Source organism: Panthera pardus, unplaced genomic scaffold (genome assembly GCF_024362965.1).
Source record: "Panthera pardus isolate Hobbes unplaced genomic scaffold, ASM2436296v1 HiC_scaffold_27, whole genome shotgun sequence".
Classification (NCBI taxonomy): Eukaryota; Metazoa; Chordata; class Mammalia; order Carnivora; family Felidae; genus Panthera; species Panthera pardus.
Genome location: NW_026526843.1, coordinates 117,297,395 through 117,316,564, shown reverse-complemented (window position 1 = coordinate 117,316,564; position 19,170 = coordinate 117,297,395). Strand labels below are relative to the sequence as shown.

Sequence of the window (19,170 nt, the reverse complement as noted above, 5' to 3'; positions counted from 1 at the left end):
GGATAAGCTCTGAAAAGTTCTTGGAAGCAGCAATAAAAATTAAGTTGATGAAAAAATAAATATATTTTGGCAGATAACAACATACATCACTAGTATTATATACTGAAATCTACAGTTTACTTTGAAATTCCCGATCAACGGCAATAAATTATATACCACAAACACACACACACACACACACCCCACTGTTATTTTCTCCACAGAAGGCAGGTCATTTATAAATAAACTTTCGTACAATCTAAAACTCATATATTGACTTACGCTACCAAAATACAGCCTGGAGTAAGCAGAGAAACAAATAAATCAACTGGACAAGTATGTATAAAATAGGCTGTTTCAGAGATAACACAGGACAGATTTTATTAACTAATTTATGACCTACAATCTGTTGGCAGAGGCCCTTCCTTCCCCCCATTTTCAGTCTTTCCGAGCAGGATAAACACACCACAAGGCCTGATGGTGTGCAAAGCTCACAGCTTTATCTTTGCAAGAACTTTATTTGGGGGCTTGAAAACAGAGGTTCTCCCCGTTTTTTTCGTGCATTGTAACGTGTGATGTGTTTTCTCTTTGCCGCGACCTTCATTCGGGATCATTCTCCCAGGTTCCTTCATGCTCTTTGAACTATCGGCACATTATTTGTTGGCACATTCATAGGGCAAAGTGAACTCTTTCTCTGCTGGCTTCCTGATACTGTGCTGTGAATTGTAACCCATCCAGATGTGGAGGGAGTACTCACACACTCACACATGCTAATGGCAAGTTTCTGTGGAATGCTCCTGCCTTGAGCTCAGCAAAACTAAAGCCAAGTGGGTCTTTACGAAGTGAAATGGCAGCCCCTCCGGAGACACAATTCAGATTTAGAGTCGCCTTTCTAAACTGCCCTTATATCTTGGAATGCATTTGCGCCAAAGTGGGGTTGCGTAGGAAAAAAAAAAAAAAGTGAAGGCAGGGAAAGGTAGAAGAAAGGGGAAGCTCTTAAAAACGCGTCTACGACTTCTATTCCAGATAACAGCTTCCACTCTGCTTCCCTCCCCGCGCCTCCCACACACCCAACCCCCAGGCCCGCTGGAGATGGTAACATCTCAGGTGTCCAGATGGAGAACCAAGCTGGTTGTCTGAAAGTTCACGTGAGCGTTTCAGCATCTTCCACGCAAACGTGGCGCAAGTGAGATGACCAAAGAGAAAGCCTCTCGCTCTCGCCCATGTGCTCTTCCGGACGAAAATAAGTGTTTCTTGCATGGCAAAAGAACTGAATGGTTCGTGGTGGGAAAGTTAATCTTCCTGATAATTACTGCGAGAGGACCGTGGCTCTAAAATATCGAGACTTAATAGTGTGTACCAGGAACAAAGGGAAAGAAATGGAACAAGGCAACTGGAGGCGAATTTTGGTAGCGACTTGGAGCCCACAGTTCCCGGAACACCTGTGGAGAGGGAAGCTAATACCTGGATTCCACAGGGCTTAACCCCCTCCTCCCCTTCACCTGCCCATTACAAGGTTTTCCTAACCGCTGCCTAACGGCTCCCTTTAATGAGAGCATATTTGGCAGCCGGAAAGGAATTCGCTGAGGTCACTCGAGGGCAGTAGAATTACACATGTCATATAAAATGCTCTCGCTAAATTGATGCTAGAAAAACAGAATGGTAAAACCTTCACCCAAACACTACAGGGAGCGTGAAGTTAATCGAGTGTGCTCATCTGTTAGTGCAAACTCTCGGGTTACATTTTCCTAAACCCCATAGTCCTCTTACAAGTGATAAGGGATCTCAGCTGAGAAAAGTAACGGAGCTGATTCCTACAGGGGCTCCCTTAATCCAGGCTGAGGAAGTGAGGAGGAGAGGGGGCTGGGATGAAATAAGAAGGAATCTGTACATTATCAACAAGGAGAAAACTGCACTTCGGTAAACTTACCAAGTGTTGAGATCTCAGCTGTCCAAATTCGGACACACCACCCGACTCCCTCGCCCCCAGGAAGGTGGTGAAAATAGTCCTTCCTCCTCGACGCTTCACTGCTGGCCAATCGGGTGGAGTAAGAAGGGTAACTCATGCGTGCAGGACCTCTGACCATATATGAAGTTATTTCGATTGTCCCAGCAACCCCGTGAGGTAGACGTTTATCCCTTTTTCTCAAGATGCGAGAACTGAGCCTCGGAGAAACCGAGCATCACACAGCCAGTAAATGGGTGGGCTGGGACTTGAATCCACAGCAATGCTCTCAGCCCTAAAGCTCGTGCACTTTCCACTCCATCGGGCTGCAAACGATACCCCTCCCTACCCCCAGAACAGGTCAGCTTTAATATTCCCTAAATCTTTAATGATGCCAATACCCCTCCAGTGAGGGGAACAAACTTCCTGGGAGTCTGCCTTGACACGTCCTCGCCCCTTGCCATCGCCCCTGTCCCATTCATCGCCCACTCCTGTCTATTTCACCTCTGAAATATAACTAAACTCCATCCACGTCTCTTCATCTCTACCACCGCGATATTAGCACAAGTAGACATCACCTGGTGCGCCTGGGTGGCTCAGTCAGTTAAGCGTCTGACTTCAGCTCAGGTCATGATCTCCTGGTTCGTGAGTTCGAGGCCCGCATCGGGCTGTGTGCTGACGGCTCGGAGCCTGGGGCCAGCTTCGGATTCTGTGTCTCCCTTTCTTCTGCCCTTCCCCCACTGTCTCTCTCTCTCTCTCAAAAATAAATAAACATTAAGAACTTTTTTAAAAAAGTAGGCATCACCTTTCCCTGCACCCCTCTCTTAGGCTCCTGTTTGGTTCACCCACATTCACTCTGATGCCCCCTCTGATTTCTTCTCTATGTTGCTGCCCAGGTGGCCTTTCCAAAAGACAAATGTCATCCCTTGTTGAAAACTCCCTAACACAGTCTGCCCACTTCCTACCCCTCCAAACCCACCGACTCACATCCTTTCCTACTAGCTCTCTGTATAAGCATCTCTTTCTTGGGGAAACTTTCTCTGACTTCCATCCTCTGATGGAAGCTAAAGCGCCCCTCTGCCCCAGTACAATCTCATGGCAGCATATAGCTGTGCTTCATAGCTTTTGTTCCAGGTGCACCTTTCCCCTTGTTTGTGGACTATTTATTTCATCAGTGTTTGTCTCTTGCAGCACACCGTTATCTACTTGAGTGCCTCAGCATGTAGGGTGATGCCTGGTTCGGAGCAGGGATTTGATAAATGCCATGGAAGCTTCTCTTTTTTGTTTTTCTCTTTTTCCGTCCTCTCTCCATTCCTGTATCCTCATCCCTATATCACCCCTTGTCCCACTTTCATGGGATCTTGTTCTCCTACTTAGTTTTAATTGGAAAGAAATCCATGCCAAAGACAATGAAATCATTCTCTAATGCCGAGATTTTAGACATCCCTATGGGATGGGGGAGTTTCACTCCATTTCATGGGTTCTCAGGGGGACATCCTCTCCAATTTAGCATAGTTGGTATTGGGATGTATCTTACACGTGTTGCTGCCTAGGCCGCAGTCATGACATGATTGTCATTGCCTGCCCATGGACTTTCTTGGTCACAGAAGTTCATACTATGTTCACTACTGTTGAGTTCTGTTGAGTTCTGGGCATTATTTGAAACAAGCTGCACCCCAATGGCTCACATGCCTGGCAAAGCCGGTCAAAGAAATGGAGAGGAGGAAGGGTGTCCCCCAGGCCAGAGAAAGATCCTCTCAGGGCTCAGATGGGACCGGAGGGAAGTGGTCTGGACAGATGCCCAGGAGATCTATGGAATCTACCGAGCACACTGGTTCTTAATGCATTTGTGGACATGTGATAGAAAGGTTAAGGAATTAGCTCACAGAGGAGTGTAGTAACTTGGTGGATGTTCTTGGAGGTGTGAATGGACAAGTTCATTCCCAGGTAGGACCATGTGAGGAAGGAATATAGTTCTGGTATAGTTCTGGGAGTGGGGAGGGCCGCACGATCCAGTCCACAGCAGTGGCTTCGTCAAAATGTCGATGCCTATCACGATGAGCATCGGGTGATGTATAGAAGTGTTGAAGTGAACTAATAAACCAGTGTATGTTAACTAACTGGAATTAAAATAAAAATTAAAAAAGTAGATCCCGGGGCGCCTGGGTGGCTCAGTCGGTTAAGTGTCCGACTTTGGTTCAGTCATGATCTCACGGTTCATGAGTTCGAGCCCCGCGTCGGGCTCTGTGATGACAGCTCGGAGCCTGGTGCCTGCTTCAGATTCTGTGTCTCCCTCTCTGTCTGCCCCTCCCCCGCTCACGCTCTGCCTCTGTCTCTCAAAAATAAATCAACGTTAAAAAACATTAATAAGAAAAGTGTAGATCCCCTATTTCTGACTTATTTTCATTGAACTTGAGATAAGATACAACACTAAGAAAGAAAAAAATCTTCCAATTTGACTATAAAACAATGTTTTCTTCGCATTTAAATATTTTATGCTGTGTTTACTGAAAGAGTCCTTTTAGGCTGATTTAGACCAATTTGTATAAAAAAATACGTTCCTCCTGTATGTGCATAAATGGGAAATATAGGCAAGATAAACTTTGTAAGATTCCAACTTTTCTAAATCACTTTTCAGTTGGAGTTGTCACGTGCATGCTTTGTGCCAGAATATAACAATTCTTTTAAAAGAGCTTCTCTACTGTTTTTGGGTTTTTACCAAAAAGCAGAGGGATGTAGTAGGTGGGGGGTGGGAGAAAGAGAGTGGGGTCTGAGGGTAACCTTGGGGGCATGACACCTTTAGAGAGGTCCATCTCCAAGACTCCTGGAAAACTGTTATAAATTGAAGCCAGGGAAATGTTCTAACTTGTTAATAAAACAAGTGGCTTTTATCAATGGATTTACTAGCCCAGTCTCCCCCCACTGCCATTGGAAAAGCTTTGAAGCTGTCAGATTAGTAAGCGCGGATGTGAATATTTTTGTTTTGTTTATAAAACGCGTTACTTTTCAGAAAACACCTTAAACGGAGGAAACCTGTGGTTGAGATAACATAGATCGCCCCAGAAGGCAGAAGGCTTTCAAACAAGCATCTCACAAAAACCTACGGGGGACAAGCAGGTGAACACAAGTAAGCAAAGAGAACCTGGAACAGGACATCAGAAAGTATATCATGCTTCACTGAAAAGCAGATTGGAAGTCACTGCATGGGCAAAATCGCACCCAGGCCCCCAGTGTGTGCGTACTTCCTCGATCCCTTAATTGTTTACTTGAAGACGCCCATTTCAGCTCCAACTAGTACTTATCGATTGGCCTCATGCCCAGCATCTCACTAGGTGCTTTGACAGACGTGACCGTTTTCAATATTCATAACCATCCAATGACTTGTGTATTTGTGTCTCCATTGATAGATGAGGAAAATCGAATCCCAGAGAAGTTTAAGATGACTTGGCCAAACCCACCATCCACTGCTTTGTTTCTTAACTTTAAGCCAAGTATATCAGTTCGAGTAAACTTGTGATCCGTTCTCTATAGTTTATATACTGTTTCGTTCCCCAAGGCAATACATGATGAGTGCGTCAGGACAGATCTAAATAACTGTACAATTAGATACTCAGGGGGGGAAATAATTTGGGTTTAAATAACCAAGGGCTCGGTTGCGGAACAATACCTATAAATAATGCAGCATTTCCTGGCTCTAGCTCTTTAACCGAAATTCCAATTCTGTCACGTGTTAAAACTCAAACTGCCAAATTGAGGGGGTTCTGCTTAATTTCATCTCTGTCTCAAGTTCAGACAAGTGAAGGGCAACTCACAAGAGAGCGAACCGATGAGGACATACAGTTAGAGCCATTCTTTATGTAGATCCAGCTAGTAAGTACCATGCCCATTTGAGAATGCTATGTTCTGCAAAGCACTGCCATCCATTTTTATTTTCCTTTTAAATAAAAAATAAAATTAACCGAACCCTTGGCAATAATGTAGAAAGTAACTTAATTTCTCTGCCACGTTCACTCGCAGAAGATTCCCTTCTATGTGATTGCAAGCAATTAATTAAAATATGGAAATGTACTTTTACATTTAACTAGAAACCCTAGTCTCGTCTATCACCTTGCCAGCTAACCTTTCTTCAAATATAAATATATTTTAAATTGGTTTTGCCAATGCCCTAGATACTTGGAGAATCCTACTGACACAAACCAGTTATTAATTCATGCTCCCTCGTTCTAAGCCTGAGACATACAACCTCAGAAGTAACGGCAGCTGTTTTTGTCTGCTTCGTAAGCACTGTCACTGGAACTTGAACCTTGATCATGTCCGGTGGTTAAAAACCAGCGTCAGAGCTCTCCTCTTCACGTGGTGCCTCGGGAATCCCTGATACCCCCAAGGAAGCGTGGTCGGGAAAATTCCACGAAGAAGCTGTAAAGAAGTGCCATCCAGCTCTCTGTCACTTACGGATGCGCCGCAGCGAGCCAGGTGGCACCTTTCTTCTGTAAGTACAGCCACGTCCACTGGCGCCTCCCTGACGTGTTCTGACATGGAAATCATCTGGTCACTGACAGCATGACCATCACGACCTGTGTGTCACCTGCTTTATGCCCACCAGTTGGGAAGCTCTGCCTTAAAGAACGTCCCTTGGGATGATCAGCGAAAAAGTAAGTGGTCAAGTGCGTTTGTCACAAGTCACATCTCATGAAGATTTGGTTTAAATTCATCTGTGTCTTATATACCCGCTTTTCCTCCAGAGTACTTAGCACAGAACTTCAAAAGGCACTCAATAAATATTTGCTGAATGAATGTAACAGGAATTAATAACGCCAAATGTTTTTGAAAAGGTAATTGATGTCAAATGGTAGGCAGAGAAAGCCAGAGAAAGTTCACCAGGGATAGGAATGCTGTGTACAAATCTGGTACGGTGTCCAAGGAAAGAATTTACATTTAATAAATCACTTTTGAAACCAGGTTCTTTTATGTCATTGCCTCTGGACTAGGCCACACTGGCAGCAGTGGAATCCCGGGCAAACAAACCCTGATAGCAGTTTGAGGAAGGGAAGTATGAAGCATAACTAAACATTAGAAAGGATCGCATGGGGAAATGCTTTGTCATCAGGTTTTTTTAGGAGATCTTTAAGAATAGAACAACACACGCACAGGCACACACACATCCCTCTTTAAATTCTTTATGGAATAAAGAGGGCAGACTGGATAACTTATGGAGGGCCTTGACATCCCCACCACAGCATGAAAAACAGGAAGAGCGAGGGTATTTTCCTTCACATTTAGCCCCAAGGCCCAAGTTAACACAGCGTAGCAGAATTTTGACTTGCTCGATCTGTATTCTGGGCCTGGACCGTCAGACAGTTTCCTAACGTTTACACATCATGTCGGATACAGAAATTGATCCTATCTGCACGTTGCCCTGGGGCCAAATGGGGAAGCTGCGCGGCCCAGAGATAAATTTCAGGGGGATACACCCGGCCCAGGCACGGCTTGATGGCCCAGATGACAAACGAGGACAACATCCGGGCAGGTCTGTGACCCATTCATTGTCTACCAGTGCTCTGTGGCCCAGCCACTGGGAAACTCTGCCCAAAAGAATACGCATTAGGTGATCAGGCAAAAAACAAGCCATCAGTCCAGTTTGCAGCAAACCACACTTTTGACGTTACACGTGCTCAGGGAGTCACAACACATACTAGCGAACGGGCATGGTAAGGCTCTGAGAAGACCTGCTTCTCTTTGGTTGTTTCCCTCCAAGTGTTTTCAATCTCCTTTAACCAAGACCCCTCCTAACATCTCACAGATCTAAAGAGGCTGCCGGATGGCTGTGCCCTCCACACAACACACTAGCGGTGGCTCGAAAAGGGCTAAGGCGACAACACATCATCCCAGCGCCTTTCGCTGCAGGATCGGTTCAGACCCTGAAATAACTTGCATCTTCGAGAAGGAATCCTCCTCAAACTCTATTAATGCCAAGGTGTTAAGTTAAATACATTCATCACCATTCTTGCCCCCACACGAGCTGCCGAGCAGCCAAGGATGAGTAGGTTGTGGAGACAAGACCCCTAGTCGTCCGCAGTCACGTTGTCACAAGACTCAAAACCCCGACGTCTACCCGAGGCCCTCCGCACCCCAAGAGACTTATCTATCTTTCTGGTTATATATTCCCCTGGCTGTTGATGTAATTAGTATATAATAACTGTGTACATATGAACTCGCAGGAAAAACAGCGGACGTGCTGGTTGATTTGGCCTGGGGCCATCGCATCGGCAGGGCGAGACAACCCGGTATAAACATCTGTTATTAACCGTGTATTTTCAAATAGTGTTTTGTGTCTCCTGGGTTACTGATTCCCGTTGGGAAACTGGCTCGAAAACGTCTGCCTGTGTCTTCCAAGTTCTGCTGCTTTTGCTATTAAGAATTGTATTTACCAAAACGTCTACTGTACCACACATACAGCTTTTCTAGGTTTCCTTCCCCTGGACGTGAGCAGGTTTCATTTAAACTATGTTACTGTGGAGAGTTACGCTTTCTCAAGTCAAGGACCCTACATAAAACTGGCCATAGCTTTTGTTTTTCTGAGCAGGTAGCTGCTGGTCCCCATATTTAATCAGTAGCCTCCTAGAGAATGGGTGATCGCTTGCGATTTTTGTTTTTAAAAAGCGATCACCCTCTCCTATCTGTTCACACTGATTACTTTTCTGGAAGTTAGTTTCGGAATGGGACGACCCAGAAACCGGGTCCTTACTCGCCGCGGTCACTGGCACAGCTCACTCAATTAGGAAAACCCCCTTGCCGTGAAAAAATAAAAAAAAAAAAACTTTGTACCGGATTCCAAATCCCTTTTGACGGCTCTCCTATAAGGAAATTCACTTTCTTTTCCAAAGTTTTACCTATGCCCCAGAACTCAGTTGGAATAGTTTTTTCTTCTTCCGCAGTTGTGTCTTACAATTGGCTGTTCCCAAGTATAATACAATTCCCCTGGAAGTCTGGTAAACACTTTCACGTTTCCGTGTTTAATTACATTCAGATTGAGACTTTTGTATACGTAGAGAGTATAGCCAAATTCCAACTTAATCGACCGCAATGCCTTTGACATGAAGCCCTTGTTCATCGTTCTCGCCTCATATATAAATAGACACCCGCTACTTGTCAAAATGCACGAGTGATCTTTACATTGTCTAGAACAAAGAGCCCAGCCTGGCTTCTTTCTTTCCTCGGTGTCTCAGAAGGTGTCCTTTACTGCAATGTGCAGGACGCAAAGAGTTTGCTGCTGCATGAATGAAAAATGATACCTTCAGACTGCCTTTTTAGTGACAAATTGCCCTTCTGCAGAATATCACACTGCCTGTGGTTTTAAGAACCCACTTAGATTTACTATTACTTCCTTGGGGACTCAGCCTTCTCGCAAAGCACCCCAAGGCTCATTTCCACTGTTTCAGCGTGCAAAAAAAGATGAGAAAGTTTGCTCATCGCGACGGTCTACAAACTCTTGGCTAGTAAAAACACTCTCTGCAATGTCTCAGGTGCTAAAGTCATTGCCTCTGTGAATTCTCGGGGTACGAACCAGGCAGGAAAAGTTGTGTGGAGGTATTTGCGGAGCATTGTGTTTGTTCGCGAAGGAGCTGTGGGGTTGGACCCTGAGCTACGCCTCTCCCTTCGCTTCCTGGGTGAGAGCATCGAGACGCGCCACTTAGCTGAAGCAAGCAGAGAGAGATCGGTAAGACTCACCGGCTTCCCCATCTTTCCCAGGACGGGGGTTTTTGTTCCTCAGCTGTGATCTGGAAGAGACAAACCTGTGGGTCCTCCGAGCAGGCTGCCTCGGAACAGCTGAATGGCCGGGGCGTTCAGGAAGCTTGCTCTGTCCAGCTCCGAATCACTCCCCTTTCCAGGCTGTGTGCTTACACGCCTCCCCGTCAGCGCAAAAATCTGCCAAACTCAGGTCAGCCTAACAGGTTTCCTTATATAGGTAAACATGAATTGCATTCCTGGTGAAAGAAGTTAACTAGGAATCCCGGTAACCTGGTTAACTCTATGCATGCCAGAACGGCTCAGAGTCCGCCAGCCTGCCTGGGCTCTGGTTGCAGCACAAAGGGATTTGTGCGATTTAATTAAAATCATCTTTATCCTGGCGGTCTGTGAAATTGGCCCTTCTGGTAGAACTGTGAGTCAACAGCTCGTATTTTATATCGGGACCTGGGACCGACCTCATAGTGTCCGAAGGCACTGGCAGGGGCGAAACCAAAGGAGGGGATGGTATCATTTGCCTTCTAGGTTTTTACACCCAGGTTAACTCGTCTTGAAACGGTTTTCAAAGACGCAGACAGGAGATGTGCTAGGACGAGAGCGTGACTACACTTCCACCAAATAAGGCTCAAATGCCTTACGTGAGCGGGGGAGCTCCTCGTTATTCAACTTTCCCGGGGCCCTCAGTAGATAATGCAATTGGATCATTTGGAGTGTACTCCCTTGACAAGGCAGTAATTGCTACTGTATTTTCTGATGGGCGAAACGACACGTAATGACATCTATTTATTCGCCGTAATAACCCTCCTGAGCCCACAGAGTGACGTGTTATTTGATGGTTTCAGGAAGGAGATCTAAGGCATGTGAATTTGCATAATTGCACGGAAAAACATTTTCAACAGCTTCCTGGACTCAAGAGGATAAGACAATCCACCTTTAAGAGAACTCCTGGAAGGCCCGACTCTGGGCTCAAACTGTAGCTTTTAAATGCAAGCATGTGACAGAGCAATTGTCTAATAACTGGCTCTTCCCCCCTTATATTTAGCCACCGCCAAGTCCAGTAATAATTCCGTGTAAGTCTAACCAATTCGGCGGCAAGTCTTCCTGTGACTCAGTAGAGACTCGAGCCTCTGCAGCACCCGGCCGGGTGTTGGAGGTGGAGACTGCCTGCTAAAGAAAACCTCTCTTCAGATGAATCATCTGTATTTCATCCACTGGGTGTCCCCTCTTCGCGGAGCGTCCGTCTTAGCAAAAACAGCTCGGCGCTGCGTCTTAGGCCTCTGCTCGGGAAAGGGGAGAGGATGTTTACACAGCACCTAAGCCAGCACCGGCACAAACCAACTGCAGAGAGCTTCTGCTGGGGGCGCTCCTGGCGCCGCCTCACTCCGATCCACGTTGGCTCAGATCAACTCTCGAAAATTGTGAGGAAAAACCAAAAAGAGCTTCTGTTGAGAGCGGTGAAGCGCAAAAGTCGCACTGTCAGGACGGGGGACTAATCTCTGAACGGCATTTTCGGCGGGGCGAAGATGCTCCACACGGTGTTTCTTGTCATCTCCACAGGAGCGCAGAGATCAGGCGATCGCTCTCGAGTCTCATGACCAGCCTGTGGCAGGCCCCCAGTCCCAGATCTTCGAGATTTGAACTTCCAGAGAATTTCCAAAAATCGAACCAACTCGAAGGGACAGAAGAACATTAAAATGGCAGCTTTCCATGTTCAAATCTAATTTTTAATAATCATACGCCCGGAGAGTTTAAATGCAATATACAAACGGATTAAAATGCTCTTTCTCTAGTCATAACTTACTGCTAAAACGACTGCCTTTAAATGACTCCAGAAAGATCATAAAATGAGATAGGAAGTATATTTTTATTGAAGACGAATTCGGGTTATAAAATGTTATGAAGATATAACTGCAAATATTGCACACATTTTTTCTGTTCACGGTACACACGTTTCTACCGCATCAAGTTAGGACTCATCTCGACTCCCCCACAGGAAGGAATATTAGTGTTTTCTACTTATTGGGTTCTCATTAATCTTAAGTAAAACTCTCTGTTCCATGCCACGTAAATGGCTTACACTACTAGAGTCCATTTATGATCGTGCACCCTTTATGTTGTCATAATTCCCGCTGAAGCAAGTTCTGTTTATGCAGGAACGTTAGACTTTATTAACGTGTTGATGCAAGACAAAGAATGCATTTTTTTTTTTTTTCCCAGGGCAGGCTAAACCTTTAAGTGCCTTAATCTGGCCTCCAAATTTGTTCTTACAATTCTAAGCAAACAATCATTTAGGTTTTAAACATAAAATATCTTGGGCTATAATTATTGAATTGGAAGGTCAAAATGAAATTTGGATCTCAAAGTAGCATATTTCAAAGAAGGAATATAACCCTCTGCTAAATCCATTTTGGACGCCTCAAGAAATGGTTTGGGAAAGGCTGGCTCACTGACACAGCATGAATTCAGCCTAACCATACAGGCCCCCAAAGAGAGAGTACTTACGGCAGAATAATTACACCGTGCCCCAAGAATAGCACTTATGGGAAACTAAATAAAATATAAGACCTACTCGAAGGGGAGAAAATATCATAGTGGTTTAAGGAAAACATCAGGGGACAGATTTTAGAACTTCCCGATGACCTACAACCAATGAGTAGTTGAGCGGTAATTCAAATCTCAGTCCGTCAGACTCCAGGACGCTTGCTATTTCTACGGCACCCTGGGTGTACCACACTAACCCAAGGAAGAGCAGGTGCCTTGGAGTCAGAAGGTGCTTCCATTCTGGTTCCACGTCTTGGTTGTGTGACCTTTGGTAAGTTACTTATAATGTTTTGACGTTTCACCTCTCGAGGGAAAATAAAGTTGGCCACGCACCTCACAGATTACTGCAAGTACCTACTGGGTTTGTTTTTGGGTTTTTTTTCAATCATTCCCAATACATTTATGGATGCTTCACATGGTCCAGGAGTTCTTCTAGGTCCTGGGAATACAGCCACAAGCAAGTTGGGCACGCCTGCACCATCACAGAGCTAACGATCTTCCAGGAAAGGCTGTGTACATCCATGTTATGGAATGTGAAACTCTCACGTCGCCCTGGATTTCTCATAACACAAGAATGTTTAACTGAGTTCCACAACAATATAGAAAGATTAATAGACAAATGTCCAAGCTTAACACTTTCACTGTCGTCAGTGGCCTCTCCAAGGCCAGAGGCCGGCCTTCCCACGATCAGACTTGGTGGGCCTGGGCTGAGCCAAATAAGGTGAATATTGGGGAAAGGTAACAATTGATGCGTCTGTCATATCACGAAACCTCCTTCGACCGATTGAGGAGGACCGGCACATTCAATTGCACGACATCTTGGAGATGCTCGGGAAACCGGATGCACAAGGAGTTATTCTTGTTAATTCTGTTTGTAAAGCAGTGACGGAAAAGCCTAACACTGCAGCCTGATATCTGTCCGCTAATCTATTTTGAGCTCACTTCCACTCAATAAGCATTTAATTGGTACGTATTATGGAGAAGGGTCTGTGCGGGGTACTAATCGTAAAGGACACACAGAAAAAGAATGGTCCCTAGTTTTAGTGGAGCTTTCTAGAAAAATGTTGTGGTGCTGTATCAGGCAGGATGGGTGAGGTTATGCTCTGTTAACAAGGAACCCCTGGATCTCAGTGGCTTGTAACAACAAAGGTGTTTGTTTCACTCAGGCCAAATGTTTATAGAGATCAACGGGGAAGGTTCTCCATTCACAGCCACTCGGGAGCCCAGGCTGATGAAGGTTCCTTTCAACACATACTTCCACGGCTGCTGAGGCAGGAAACGGGGACCCGGTGAATCATGCTCTGCCTTTCAGAACTTCACTTCATAAGGGACACTTAACTTCTGCTCACCCTTCATTGGCCACAGCAAGTCCTCTGGCCCCGCTTAACTTCAAAGCAAGAGACAGAACTAGAATACACGACGAGTGGACACATGACAGATACGGCAGACCATGTAGCTGGGGGAAAGCATCAATTAGGTAGGCATATTCAATACCCCTTGTGGCCTAAAGACTGGCAATTTCAGTTCGGAAGTTACCGACCAGCTCCGGTTTCCATGAGAGTGCTTGCTTAAAGGTGGACTCCGATTATCTATCGGTGGCTCTGCCTGAACCTTGGGGGAAACAGTGACATTTAAAAAGGATATCCCGAGGCAGGCTCTTCTTAATATTTCTATCAGTTACTTGAGTGATGAAATAAAAGACAAGTTGATTTAATTTGCAGATGGTGCTAAATTGGATAGCTAACACCTCAGGGGATTGTATTATAATTCAAAATGACCTTGAAGAGTGGGGGGAGGGGGGATGACGGTAAAAAAGCAGCTTATGTCCAACAGGGACAAAAGGAGGATTAGAAAGAATGGTCCACAAAATACATGCTAGAAAACCTATATTCAGCAAATATAAGCCTGTAAATTGAATATACACTGGCAGCTTAGCACTCTTACTTGTAAAGCCCTTGGCATGGGGGCATTAAGTGAGCCTCATCTCAAGAAATAAGAAATCAGAGCAAATTTAGAAGCAAGAGCTGACATTTCCAAAAGACCAAGTACCCTAGCTCAGACAGTCGCATACTTTCTCTGCAAAGGGCCAGATAGTGAATATTTTTGACTTTGCCACGCATAAGTCTCCCTGCTACAACTACTCAACCCCGCTGTTGTGGCTCAAAACAGCCACAGATAATATGTAAGTGAACGGGTATGGCTGGGTACCAATAAAACTTTATTGACGAAACTAGGCAGCCAAGCTTGGGCGCAACTGTGCAGAGCCCTGCTCTCTACATTATAAGAAGTGTCCCAGAATGGCAAGGCACTAAAATTGACTGCAAACGCCTAGAAGGCAAGAGGAGCTCTATTTTGGCCATTTTCTATTGTTCAAGTTCCTTTAACAGTACTTTCCACACAGGTGCTAGTGAATAAATTGGTGAAATAGATTAAATGAAATTAGCCAGAAGTGTTACTACACCAGCCTCCTTATTAAATACTCAGAAAGAATTAGAATATGTCATTCTTTTTGTGTGCTTGTTTTTTATTTTATTTTTTAAAATTTACATCCAAGTTAGTTAGCATATGGTGCAACAATGATTTCAGGAGTAGATTCCTGACCCATTTAGCCCATCCCCCCTCCCACAACCCCTCCAGCAACCCTCTGTTCTCCATATTTAAGAGTCTTTTCTGTTTTGTCCCCCTCCCTGTTTTTATCTTATTTTTGCTTCCCCTCCCTTATGTTCATCTGTTTTGGATCTTAAAGTCCTCATATGAGTGAAGTCATGATTTTTGTCTTTTTCTGACTAATTTCGCTTAGCATAATACCCTCTAGTTCCATTCACGTAGTTGCAAATGGCAAGATTTCATTCTTTTTGATTGCTGAGTAATACTCCATTGTGTGGAGATATCTATATCTATATCTATCACATCTTCTTTATCCATTCATCCAGTGATGGACATAGAATATGTAATTCTTGAGGATGTCATGGGAATAAAATCCAAAATATAGTTTACTGTCTTACTTTATCAAGTATTTATCAACTATATTGCCTTTCGGCTACAAAAATATTAATGAGGAAAAAAATATAAGAAAACCTAGAAGGATTACAACGAGGAAATTAAAGGAAACACAAATTTGCGACAGAATATATGCACACAGCACTTTTAAGTTTTTCCCCCAAGTTCCTCATAACTAGCTGAAGTCAATGAAGCAAATGTTGTCCTTATTAGACAAAGGTGAGAAGGGAGACGAGAGGTTAAGTCAATTGCCTCATGTCAACAAGCTAGTGGTGATGGAGAAGGAAATAGTACCCAGGTTCCCTGGGTTTACAGTTCGAGACCACGATAAACGCCATGTGCATAGAGGCTGGGAGAATAGAGCCAATATGAAGTGCAACGGAAACCCTGTGGTGTATCTTTTCGGGCGCGTCGAGGAAAGCCCAGCACTCCAAACACCATCTGTCTTTTCCTCCCCCACGTACACCTGCACCCCATCCCTCTCCAAAGCACTCTGGTTTGCAGCCAGCCCCATAGCCTCCCCCTCCTTTGATAAAGCCCTGAAAGCTAAAGCCTGGCTATGGGTGAGTCTTTGTCCCACTGCCCCTGAATCCTGAAACTGACTGCTCGTTGCCATCGCCTCTGACTCTTCCAGTCCAAGTCAGTGTCGTCTCTTGCCTAGATCGATTTCTCAGCCTCAGCACGACTGGCCTGGATCATTCTTTGTGACGGGGCGGTCCTGTGCTCTGCAGGAGGCACAGCAGCATCTCTGACCTCCTCCCACTAGATGCCAGGAGCACTTTCTCTCCCCTCACCGTCCAGGTCACAGCAACCAAAAGTATCTTCAGGCATTGTTGAATGTTCCTGCAGCTGCGGTGACAGGGGAGGGCATGACATTACCCCTTTTGGAGAACCTCTGAACTTGATGATTGAAATTGCTTCTTAATTGTTCTCCCTACTTCTGCTCTTGCCTCTCTGAAGTCTATTCTTCACAGAGCAGCCCAAACCATCTTCTTAAAACATACATCAGATCATGCTGCTTCTCCGCTTAAAACCTCTAGCGGTATCTTCGTATAATTAGAATGCAATGTCGTTATCAGACCATGGCTCCCAGAGTTCTCCATAGTCCACACTGGCCTTCTTTCTCCTTCCCCAACATACCCACCTTGCTCAGACCTCAGGACCTTTGTATATATTATCCCCACCGCCTGGGACGCTCCTCCTGGTGTGGAAGGCCGCATGGTGGTGGCCTTCCAAAGATGTCCACATCTGAATTTCTGGAACTTTGTGAATAAGCTATGTTAAATGGCAATGGGGAATTAATGTTGCAGATGGAATTAAGGTTGCTAATGGGCTGACTTTAAGTTAAGAAGATTATCCTGGATTATCCGGGTGGGCCCATTGTAATCACAGGGGCCATACAGTGGAAGAGGGAGGCAGAAGGATCAGTGTCAGGGCAATGCCAGGTGAAAGACTGGGCTAGCTATTGGTGGCTTTGCGAATGGAGGAAGGAGACCATGATCCAAGGGATGTGGGCAGCCTCTAGAAGCTGGGAACAGATTCCCCCCTAGAGCCTCCAGAAGGAAAGCAACCCCGTGGACACCCTGACTTCAGCCCAGTGAGAAGTGCATTGGACTTCTGACCTCCACAACTGTAAGATAATAAATGTGGGCTCTTTTAAGCCACTACGCTTGTGGTAATCTGTTACAACAGCAATAGGAAGCCAACGCACCTGGCATCTTCACTGCTAGCCCCTAAGCCCTCAGAATGTATGCAGACTTCTTCTTGTCCGGGAGGAGGCCACCCATGATAAGCAGGACTCACTGTCACCACCCGTCCCACCTCCAGTGTTTCTACATCAACTTACCCATTTGATTTCCTTCATAGTTCTTGGTCGCTACCTGACATTACCACAGTTCATTCATCGCAAAGCCAAAAAACAAACAAAACAAAAGGCCCACCTTGACAAAAAGTAGACAACAATGACAAACTTGAAAAAAGAAACCCAGCGGTCAACGCATGTGTCTCGGAACAGGAATGTTGGAGAAAGGGCCAGGTTTGGATTAAGTAGAGAACGTTTACGTTGGATGAAAAGACATTCTGGACGGTAGTTGGAGTAATCGTGCAATGAAACCGGCTGCCAAGAAGGGCCACGGAGGCCTCGATTGTGGCAACACTCACGAAAGAGATTAGATAAGTCAAGTCAGGAGAATAAGCGGAGCCCAGCCTAGAGCATTTACTCGGTGACCTGCGTGTTCCTCCTCCAGCTTGAAAACGTGTGCAGCACAAAGCAACGGGTCACAGCACAACATCTGCATGTAATTGCATTTCTGTTCCAATAATAAATGTTTCAACTGCTATGCTATTTACCAAAGCTGTTATCATAAAGAGCCAAGTGGGGGAAATTTGAAACACAAATGCTTATCTTAAGAAACCTTTCCTTTGCAATTCCCGGTCCAAGTACTGAAACAGCAACTTTGCTGTAGGATATGAATCGTCCTGAGGAGTTAATTTTTGAAGATCTACTTGAGACTGATTTTTAGGTGTCTGATTCCCTGTAAAAGCCCCTACTGTCACTCATGGTTTTCTTGGCGGTTTTTGAACCCAAAGAGGAGCAGAGGCTAGAAATTGTCCAGGTTTTCCTCACAGACCTATCATCCGATTTGGGGGCCCATTGTCAATGAGGGAGAAAAGGTGCCTTTTCTCTTTTAGTCAAGAATGTTTATTCTCAAAACAGAAGACGAGAATTATAGATTTCCCCCACCCATCCTACTCCCATAAACTACCCCCACCCCGGGGATTTTTGGCCTTTAAATTGCTTGCAAAATGCCAGGACATTTAACAATTATTAACAGCTAATGTAGAAAAGACTAGAAAATCAAAGAAACTCTTCTTTCCTCGGGTCAGCCTCGTCCTCCCACCTCCCCACAGCGGGAGATAATTTTTCTGTCTGCCTTGGCGCAAGAGAAGCTGACTTCCCTGCAAAACTACCAGTGACACCAGCAAAGGCGAGCAATTATTTTGGCCTTTTAAACTCGACTTTGAGGGGACGCATGTTCCGCAAAATAAAGCAGGTTGAATTCTTAAGCAATTCGCTTAACTTTGCGTCGTTGAATTGTGTCTGTTGGCCACTCAAAACTTCACCGCTTTGAGTCAAGTATGAAGACTCCCGTCAAGCTACAGAGAAAATAAAACCACAGCTCTGAAAAGGCTGCCTCTCTGCATTTGGCTAGGCAGGTGTTTCAAGACCATGTCGTTGAGAGTTTCCCTTTTAATGAGATGGCAAATAACCACGCGGGAGGGCCAATCCTCAAAGGGCAATGAAAACAAGCAATCTTACAGCAATCATGCTAACCCACCTCCCCGTTTCCCAAGGTCTGTATTTCTTCACTCCTAGATGCTTACTTCTCACTTCATTAGCACCGTTTAAAACACCACAGTTGAATATCAAAACCAAATGAAAATTTAGAACATTCTTTTAGGAAGATGAAAATATATCACGGTTTTCCAAAGTGATTTTTAACTAACGCTTTAAAACCCAGATCGATGGCAGTGGTTGGACTATCAGATGGCCAGCATCTAGGCTGCCTACAGTTTCTCCTTTTCCCACCCGGGGCCCCTGGCCCATAGTATAGGTGACGATGGAGACAGACGTAGAGAGATTCATTCATTTGCCAAGTAATAGCGGGTAATGTGTCAGCCATGTGTCCAGATATTAGGGTAGATAACAGCAACTTAATTAAAGGTTAGAAGAATGTCAAAAGTTATGTTTTACTGAAGCATATAAAACACCCCTGTTAAGATGTCACAAGAAGGACACTTCACTTCACCTCTGTGCTATTTTTCCCCAAACCCATAGAAGGGGCTTGAAGTCCAATACCAGGAGGCCAGTATGGCTGGGTGAGCGCCCTCTTCTGGGTCGCAGATTTCATGCCGTTCCTTCACAAGGTGGTCGGGGCCAGGGAGCTCTCTGCTGGGTC

General features: G+C 45.1%; 1 protein-coding gene across 2 annotated transcripts in view; it reads right to left on the bottom strand.

Moving 5' to 3' along the window:
- Positions 1–19,170, bottom strand: part of MID1 (midline 1) — a 547,050-nt gene that overhangs the window by 328,500 nt on the left and 199,380 nt on the right. The window contains exon 1 of one of the 2 annotated variants that reach the window (XM_019417859.2): positions 9,653–9,934. The exons of the other annotated variant lie outside the window; for it this stretch is intronic. The gene's annotated coding sequence lies outside the window, so the exon portion shown is untranslated. Of the gene's footprint in view, positions 1–9,652; positions 9,935–19,170 lie in introns of those variants that run through there. 2 annotated transcript variants of the gene reach the window in all.